This window comes from Rhipicephalus sanguineus, chromosome 3, assembly GCF_013339695.2.
Source record: "Rhipicephalus sanguineus isolate Rsan-2018 chromosome 3, BIME_Rsan_1.4, whole genome shotgun sequence".
NCBI lineage: Eukaryota > Metazoa > Arthropoda > Arachnida > Ixodida > Ixodidae > Rhipicephalus > Rhipicephalus sanguineus.
This window is the reverse complement of record NC_051178.1, coordinates 225,933,568-225,941,302: the sequence shown is the minus strand read 5'-3', so window position 1 is coordinate 225,941,302 and position 7,735 is coordinate 225,933,568. Positions and strand designations below refer to the sequence as shown.

Here is a 7,735-nt window from a genome sequence, read left to right as displayed (position 1 = left end):
TTGGCGTGAGAATATCAATTAAAGGTGGCTTCACCCGCTCATATATGTATTTTGTGCTCAGAAGCGTCAGCTTGACCTGGAAATCATCGCGTAGACAAGGCGAAACCCCCGTTGCAGGCTCCTATCGTAGCAGACGACAAACGCTAGCAGACGACGGCTTGGGCGAGAGGCGCAGCTTATGATTGGTTGGGAAGCAGTACTCTCTACATCAGGTCATCTTATGACGCTGACAAAACACTTCTTTCATCGCGCGCTCCTGTCGTGTTCGTCATATCTTCCCCCTCGCACATAAGAGAAATTTTTATCTCGCCGTGAAAAACGCGCAAGAGCTTTTTGTGAGTTCTCTTAGCGCTTGCCCCTGCTGCGCAGTTCGCGAAAGCAACATGGCGCCGTAAACTGTATGTGCCGGTATGTGTCGGTGCCGATTTTCGCAAACGCTTGGGTTCCTTCAGCGTTCGACTGGATGTGCTGTGAATACCGCTGCTTTTTCGGTGCGCGCAAGCCGTGTGAAGACCGACGGCAGTGTTTCTTGGTGCGCGGTGAAGCGTAGCGAAGCCTGTGCCTCGGTGTGTTTATGAAGCGGGGATCGGCGCCTGTGTACCGACGGTAACTAGCATTCGAGGAGCCTGCAGTGCGTGTTTGAGTGTCGGTAACAGTTCGTTTGCTTCGCTTTCCAGTGTCTCAGTAAGGTGCAGTGCGGCATTTCGAATTGACAACATTTCGGCACGTTACTTGAGTGATTCTGTGCTCGCACGGTAACGCATGAACTACGCTGTGTATTTGGTTCTTGCTTCGCCACGGGTTAGCCCGTGCGCTTCTATTTTCTTGTGAGCAGTCCAGGCAAATGCAGTGTTCGGGAGTGAAACGATGTGCGTTATGAACAGTGGTGCTGTGTTGACATTTCCAAGACTTGTGAAGAGGCTGTGCCCGTGTGACAGAATATAAAAGCGTTGATAACCGTGTTTCGCCCTACGAAGTGGCGTTTTCTTTTTTAACTCGTTGCTTCTCCTTCTTGTGATAACCGTAATCCGAACGTCATAACGTGTCGAACCGAAGTCGCACGCCGAAACATTCTGCTGTAAATGTGGCTGCTTTGGCAGTGCGCCTTGACTGTTGTCCGGTGAAAACTTGGACTTGTACCTGGCAGCGAAAGCACGTGGACGTCACGCTTTGATCCGGACAGAACACACTTCTCACTGGTGCCTTGCCTTGGATGAAGTCGTAGACCAGCACCTGCTAACTACAGGTTTTCGAGTCCATCTGTCCTGTCGTTTTGCACGGCACTGGAGCCTTTACTACAGCGGCCCAACGGCGACTTCTCACGCTTCACCAGTGGACGTACACGTCTTGCTAGCCTTGCATTTCTACGTCAACGGCAGCTTCCAGTCCACAGACGTCTTTTGCCTGTGGCTGCAGAGTGCATTCGATTCCCGATGACGCTGACGGCTGCTAATATCGTTGTGCCATCGGTGAGTTGAACTTGCGCAACTAATTTCGTTGTTATTCGTGTAGCGCTATAACGTACGTTTGTAAGTTTTTCATCCCAGCAGATGTAATGTCACCCCATGTTAAGTTCCAGTACGAAAAATGTACTACTACCGCTTTGTATATACGCATATATGGCCAATATACATATATTCGAATATGAGCAAGTACACCAACAGTGTTTATGATTTGGGTTAAGCAGATTATTATCTGGTTATTAAGAGAGCCTGTCTGCTTACCACGCTTGATAGTTGAGAGAAAAATATTTGATGCGAATTTATTTTCCAGGAGCCATGCAGCACTTCTACAGGAATTCCCTTTATATTGCAAAATTACTTGTATAGAAGATTACTGCTGTGGCAGCACTATACTTTACCAGGACATATATATCTTACAGTATGCAAAGCTTACATGAGACTTCAGTTTGATGCAAATTGAATATGGCATATTTGATAGCTTTGACTAAGTGATAGTTTTTGTGTTACTGCCAAATATGTATTAAGAGCGCTTTCAATGATGGTTTTTTGAATATATCCTGTTTGGCCTCTTCACAGATCGCAGACTTTCGTAAGGTCCTGGAATCCATCCATTGCAAGCACTGGCAAATCAAGCCACCTTATGACTTGGAGCACCTGTAGAGAAATAGGAAGGACTTGTGCTCCCTAAATGTACAAGTCTTTTGCAACGGTAGGGGCGTCATCATCCAGCCGACCTCGAAGGGGCCTGGAAGCATGCATGGCAGCCTCATCTGGATGGACTGTGCTCTTCCTGGGAGTTCAAGGGCAGAAAACTGCCTAATGGCTGGTTGCTAGGTTAGTTTTTTTTAAAGTGCAGATGGTACAGTAAACACCGGTTAATGTACACACCTTCACAACCCGAACACTGTTAGTAGCAGTGGATGCTTGTATTATTTTCACACACCACTGCTAATTGGACACTTAAGGAGAAGCAAACTACGATGGAATTGACAATGTCGAAAGTATAAAGTCTGCAGCTTATGAATTTTACTTCATAGATGTGAGACTGGAAAGTTGTGCTTTTGAAATAGCACAAATACTTTTATTGCTTATTGAGCTCTTGTGCTTGTGACTCACTCACTGTATCAAGTGCTCTGTATGGAAATAGCAAGCGGGTGAAAATCTCCTGGCTGTTCGCAACATGCAGGGAGAAAGAGCTCTAGCTCAAGCCTCAGGCCACACAGGAGCAGTAAATGCGCATTTTAACTGCCGTAGTTTATCTTTTTATCAATGTTGTGGCACGTTGTATTTTGGCTGTACATGTTCTCAGCACAATTGCATAATGGCACGGTTATTTCTACAAATCGTATGTGACCTGTATACACGCTTGTTGATCTCTGAAGGTGACTCTCGCTGTGCCTGAGAGCCATGGGTGCTCACCCTCCTGTCCGTGGCTGGCCCAGCTGAGCAGCAGTGCAGTGCAGCCCCCACCCATGCAAGACAAGTCATACAGTGCGCCTTTGGTGTTCTTAGCAGGACACAGCATATCCGTCCGGCATGGCATTGACAGTAATAGTAATGATGGTGAATGTTTGTGGAAACCATAAGAGCCTATTAACATGCATTTGTTGATTATGAGTGTGTTTGTTGCTCACAATCATTTCTCCTAATCAAGTGCATTTTTTTTTCAAAGTGTACTTTTGGTAGGAAAAACGGCTTTGAGAAACAGAAACACACATAATCCGCAAATGCTTTGTGTTTTCTAGTCTTCAAAATTGTTCCTGCACATTGTATGATGAGGTGGCTAAGTTAGATAACGTTAAAGTGATGAACAATAGCTGTTGTCTTGTAACATAGCAATACATGAGTACACTCTAAGAAAAAATCGAGCATTTTTTAGGATTTCTGCCACACAACAATAACATAATCTTGCTTGCTCGGGTTTTCTCTTTTGAAAACCTGGCTCTTGGCACTTTCCTATCAAGAATGCTGTCACTCTAATAACGCGCGTAATTCGTGACCGGGAAGTGCCGAAACCGTGGTGGTAACGCGAGGAAAGTACCTGAGATGGATGACGATTGTAGTTGTGGGGTGCAATACTCCCCAAATACTACATTTTTTCTTAGAGTGTAGCATAGTGAACTCATTTGTGGTAGGCTTCTTGCACCTAGTGTAAAGTCGAAATAGAAGATACTTTGTTGGCTTATGCCTCACTATTAGGCAGAAGTTTGTTGCCTTCAAAATGAACATCGTAGTTATACATTTATATCATAAAATATTTTTCAAAGACTTCATTGTTGGTGGCTCTATGTTCAGACCTTTTTTTGTTTTTAATATTTCTTCATACTTGTCATCGGCTTCTGAAAATACGAGAGCTGGAGTTCTAGCACATATCAGCTGTCCAGTTTTACACATAGCACGGTTGTAACAATCATCTGTATTTTTATATGTTCCAGCAGTATCACGGGATCAGGTGGCCCACTGTCATCTAATTGTACAGTGTATCTCAGACAAAACGCACAAGGCCAACAAGTAGACAGCGACTACCAGTGACTGTGTCCTGCTGTTCAATGTGCACGTCAACAGACAGAATGCATTGTGATATCTAGAACAGTTAGCATTGTATGGTGAGAATCTGCACAGCTGCAGTTTAATTGTTGAGCAGTGCATCATTCAGCAATTCCTTGCACTTGAGGATTCAAAATTAATTAAATTCTGCATTTAATATACGACGCCTTGACATTAATGTAAAGCACACTGTAGTGGTAATGTGCAAATTAATTTCGGCTACCTTGAATTTTCAACATGCACGTAAATCAAATGCATGTATGTCTCTGCATTTCACTGCCATTAGAAACAGCAGCCATGGTCGGCAACCAAAACCGTGTTTTCATGTTTGGTAGTCCAAGAATGAAACCATTGAAGGGGGTAATTTTGCACTTGGTCGATATAGTCGTTCAGGATACGCGCATTAGTATAGCACAAATGATTTTATGTTTATATAAGCTCTGGAAAGTCCTTTTCCACGCATTATTTAGATGCAAGAGGAGCGTCCTAGTACGTCTAACAGGCTTTAGCACCTGTGTAATGTTATCCCATCGCCGTTCTGTCCTCTTCAACAGTCATCCTCTCTGTATGTACTGTGTAAGTTTTAATTTTTTTTCATATAGTGTTTGTTGCCATAGTTTTCCCGATAATGTAATTGTATACTCTGCAAATAGTTTCTCATCTATTCAGCTTTGCTCATTTTACTGCTGAAAGTATTTATTACTTTTTGTAGGGTGATTATAGCATGCATTTACTTATGCCTTTTGATGCGTCTGTACAATGGTTTAGCCTGAAGAAGGCTGTTGGTTTACTCTAATCTTGAAACTGGCGACTTCAAACAAATTTCAAGGCTGATAACCATTACTACTATCTTCAGATAAGTTGTGATTGCTCCATGAAAATGTATTTAAGATTCTGTAAACTGTGCCAGGTAAATGTTTTTAAATTATTTTATTGTTGTCCATGTTTTATGCGCCTGACACGTAATTACTTCATCGTGGTACATTATAAAATGTTATTCTGCACATTTCTGCGGATAAACATTGCAGCTGAGGCCAGCAGCAAGATATACATGCAAGGCACTGAAGCTTCACATCACATGCCTTGCCCGGAAGTGCATTGAATTTTTTTTTCGAGCGGAATGAGAGACTGCTATACAGCAGCCTCTCATTCGAAGGAAGTCGGCACATGTGCACATTTTGAAACCTTTTTGAGGAGTGTTTTCAGGAGAAGCAATAGAGTCTTGACATGTCAACAACAGCATTATTTGTACCGAGGAGCTTAGTAACAGCGAATTGTTTTATTCATGTATTGTCCAGAATTTGTCCGACCTGTGCCTAACATGGCACACGTTATACCTGTGCCTAACACGTCACCCTACATGGCTTCTGATAGTGTTGTCAATGTGCCGGACTATGTAAATAAACTATGTGTCATATTGCAGACATGTACCAAAATGTGATGCATTGCGCTTTTCCTTGGCATCACATTGCCAGGGTCTCTTTTCTTATATATCGTCGTGGGCTGCCGCCCACGAAAATGTACAAAAATTGCTTGTGAGTGGGCAGCAGCAGGAACTATGCATCAAATTGTTCCAAGAGGGTTCGAGAAATGCCGAGTTGGCACATAAGAGTGGTGAGAGATTTCTCTCGTAAGTTCCTGCCTTGAAACCTCATGTGCTCAGCATTGTATCAGCATTGTTGTTTTATAGCAGTTCATCCTATTACCTACACCTCAATGTATGTATGTATGTATGTATGTATGTATGTATGTATGTATGTATGTATGTATGTATGTATGTATGTATGTATGTATGTATGTATGTATGTATGTATGTATGTATGTATGTATGTATGTATGTATGTATGTATCTTTTAAACAAAAACTTACGTTTTTTTGTTTACTGTAACTTTTATAAGAATTTTGCTATTTGCTTTCTAGTTCTCCTTTTTCTATCTCATTTTCATTTCTCAAGTATGTTTCCTACTGTGCAAAAATGAATATAACCTTACATAAAATGTGTGCATTCAAACAAGATGTTTCATTTTACAACGTACATTTCTGAGCAAGAAGTTGGAAACTATGCAACCAACCAGCAAAAATAAGTTTATAGGACAGCTCCTCCGTCTAACATTGCTTCTACAGATTGCGTAGAATAGACTAATCGACTTCAACCAACATAACCAAGCTTTCGCCCGTGGCTGTACATACTTTTACATATGTGCGTGGTATTTCTACGTATTGTCATTACGTACGTGTTGCCAATTACTATTTAGGGCACAAAACTAGTCAAGCTGAATACGCGGATTTTTTTCTGTCCACCTGTCATCTATACTGTAACTGCTGTTGATAAAGAATAAACTCGGGTTTAAAATTTTCAAGTACTTACAAAGGGAAGAGTAGCCCTTAATGACGCAAATTAATTTGCCGTAGTCTTTTCGCAGGCCTACTGTTTTGCCCTCTCCTCCGAACTCGATAGCCTGCTGGATTTCTTTAGAACTACTGGCAGAGGCATTACACGGAGCTGCGCAACACGACAGAGATCGAGAGAGAAAACACATCACTGTGTTTGTGTCTTATCTCTCTGTCCCTGTCGTTTTGCGCTGCTGCGTGGATTGAATCCCACCCAACTAGCATGGAAACGTGTCCCGACAAAGGCAGTCATCTTGGCTGCAAGCAGTTTGGCCGCCGCGTGTCTCTTGGTGTTCTTGAAAACACCGTGATGTCTGACCGGCGCTCGAATAGCCAGAGTCGTGAAAAGTAATGCCCAGGTATGATAATTGGGTTTCGGGACTGGGCGCTCTTAAGATAGTAGTGGTTAGAGAAAAAAAAGGTACTCTTATTTCTGTGATCCGTGAGGGAGCATGGCGCAGCGTTTTTGGGTCTAAAGGGGAGTGAAAGAAGAGAGCGGAAAGGCCACGTTATCAAAAAAAAAAAAGTGCCCGCAACGCATAACCTCAGGCCTTGCTATCTGTTTTCCATAAAAAAAAAAAAAGATACGTGAGTGCTTGGCGACACTGCGAATCGAACCCAGTACCTCCCGCATTGCAGCCGGACGCTGTAACGACTCGACCACCGCTGCAGTGTTTCGCAAGAGAGCTGGCCACTGTAACACTTACTTCATTGTATATATATTATCTTTCCCTCGAAAGACACCTAATGCAAAACGTCCGGTGAAAGTCGATCAAAAAGAGAAAAAAAAACTCGGGATCCTAATGCATTCGCCTAAGGTGACTCGAAGGTTAAAGCCGTCAAGTGTGGTTATATTACCGTGCACTTTGTATCGAGTGTGACATCACTAATCAACTATCGCTAATTGGCTGTCACTAATGCCACTTTCACTAATTGAATATTCTATTTGTTTCGATTATGGTCATTTAAATAAACTTTCACTAAACAAATCACTGCTCACTAAATTTGCTTCGATTCTTATATATAAGCACAATCACACTTTCGCTCGCTTTTGTATGGCTTTCGCTCCCATAGACTTTAGTAAGTAAAAGTCTCTTTTTTTTTTCTTTTTGTTAATCGTGCAAACGCGCAGCACGCGCGCCCTGTGAATCCAGGCGCACGTGTAGTGATGTCAGTTCAGGCCGAGACAACTGAACGCCACTTCTTTTATGTTTGCTCACGCAAACTCCGCAAGGACGAAGTGACTGCGCCGTGTTTTCTGAAAAGCATTAGCTCGTAGAAACCTCCCGACGAATCTTCCTCGTTTACGCGTTCACATATCTAAGCGTATACGA

General features: G+C 42.7%; 1 long non-coding RNA gene across 1 annotated transcript; it reads left to right on the top strand.

Moving 5' to 3' along the window:
* Positions 1 to 329: 329 nt before the first annotated feature.
* On the top strand, positions 330 to 6,349 carry LOC125757773 (uncharacterized). Its single transcript, XR_007415540.1, has 3 exons — positions 330 to 1,469; positions 2,040 to 2,297; positions 2,846 to 6,349. It is a non-coding gene; the product is annotated as an uncharacterized LOC125757773 (long non-coding RNA).
* Positions 6,350 to 7,735: the final 1,386 nt, after the last annotated feature.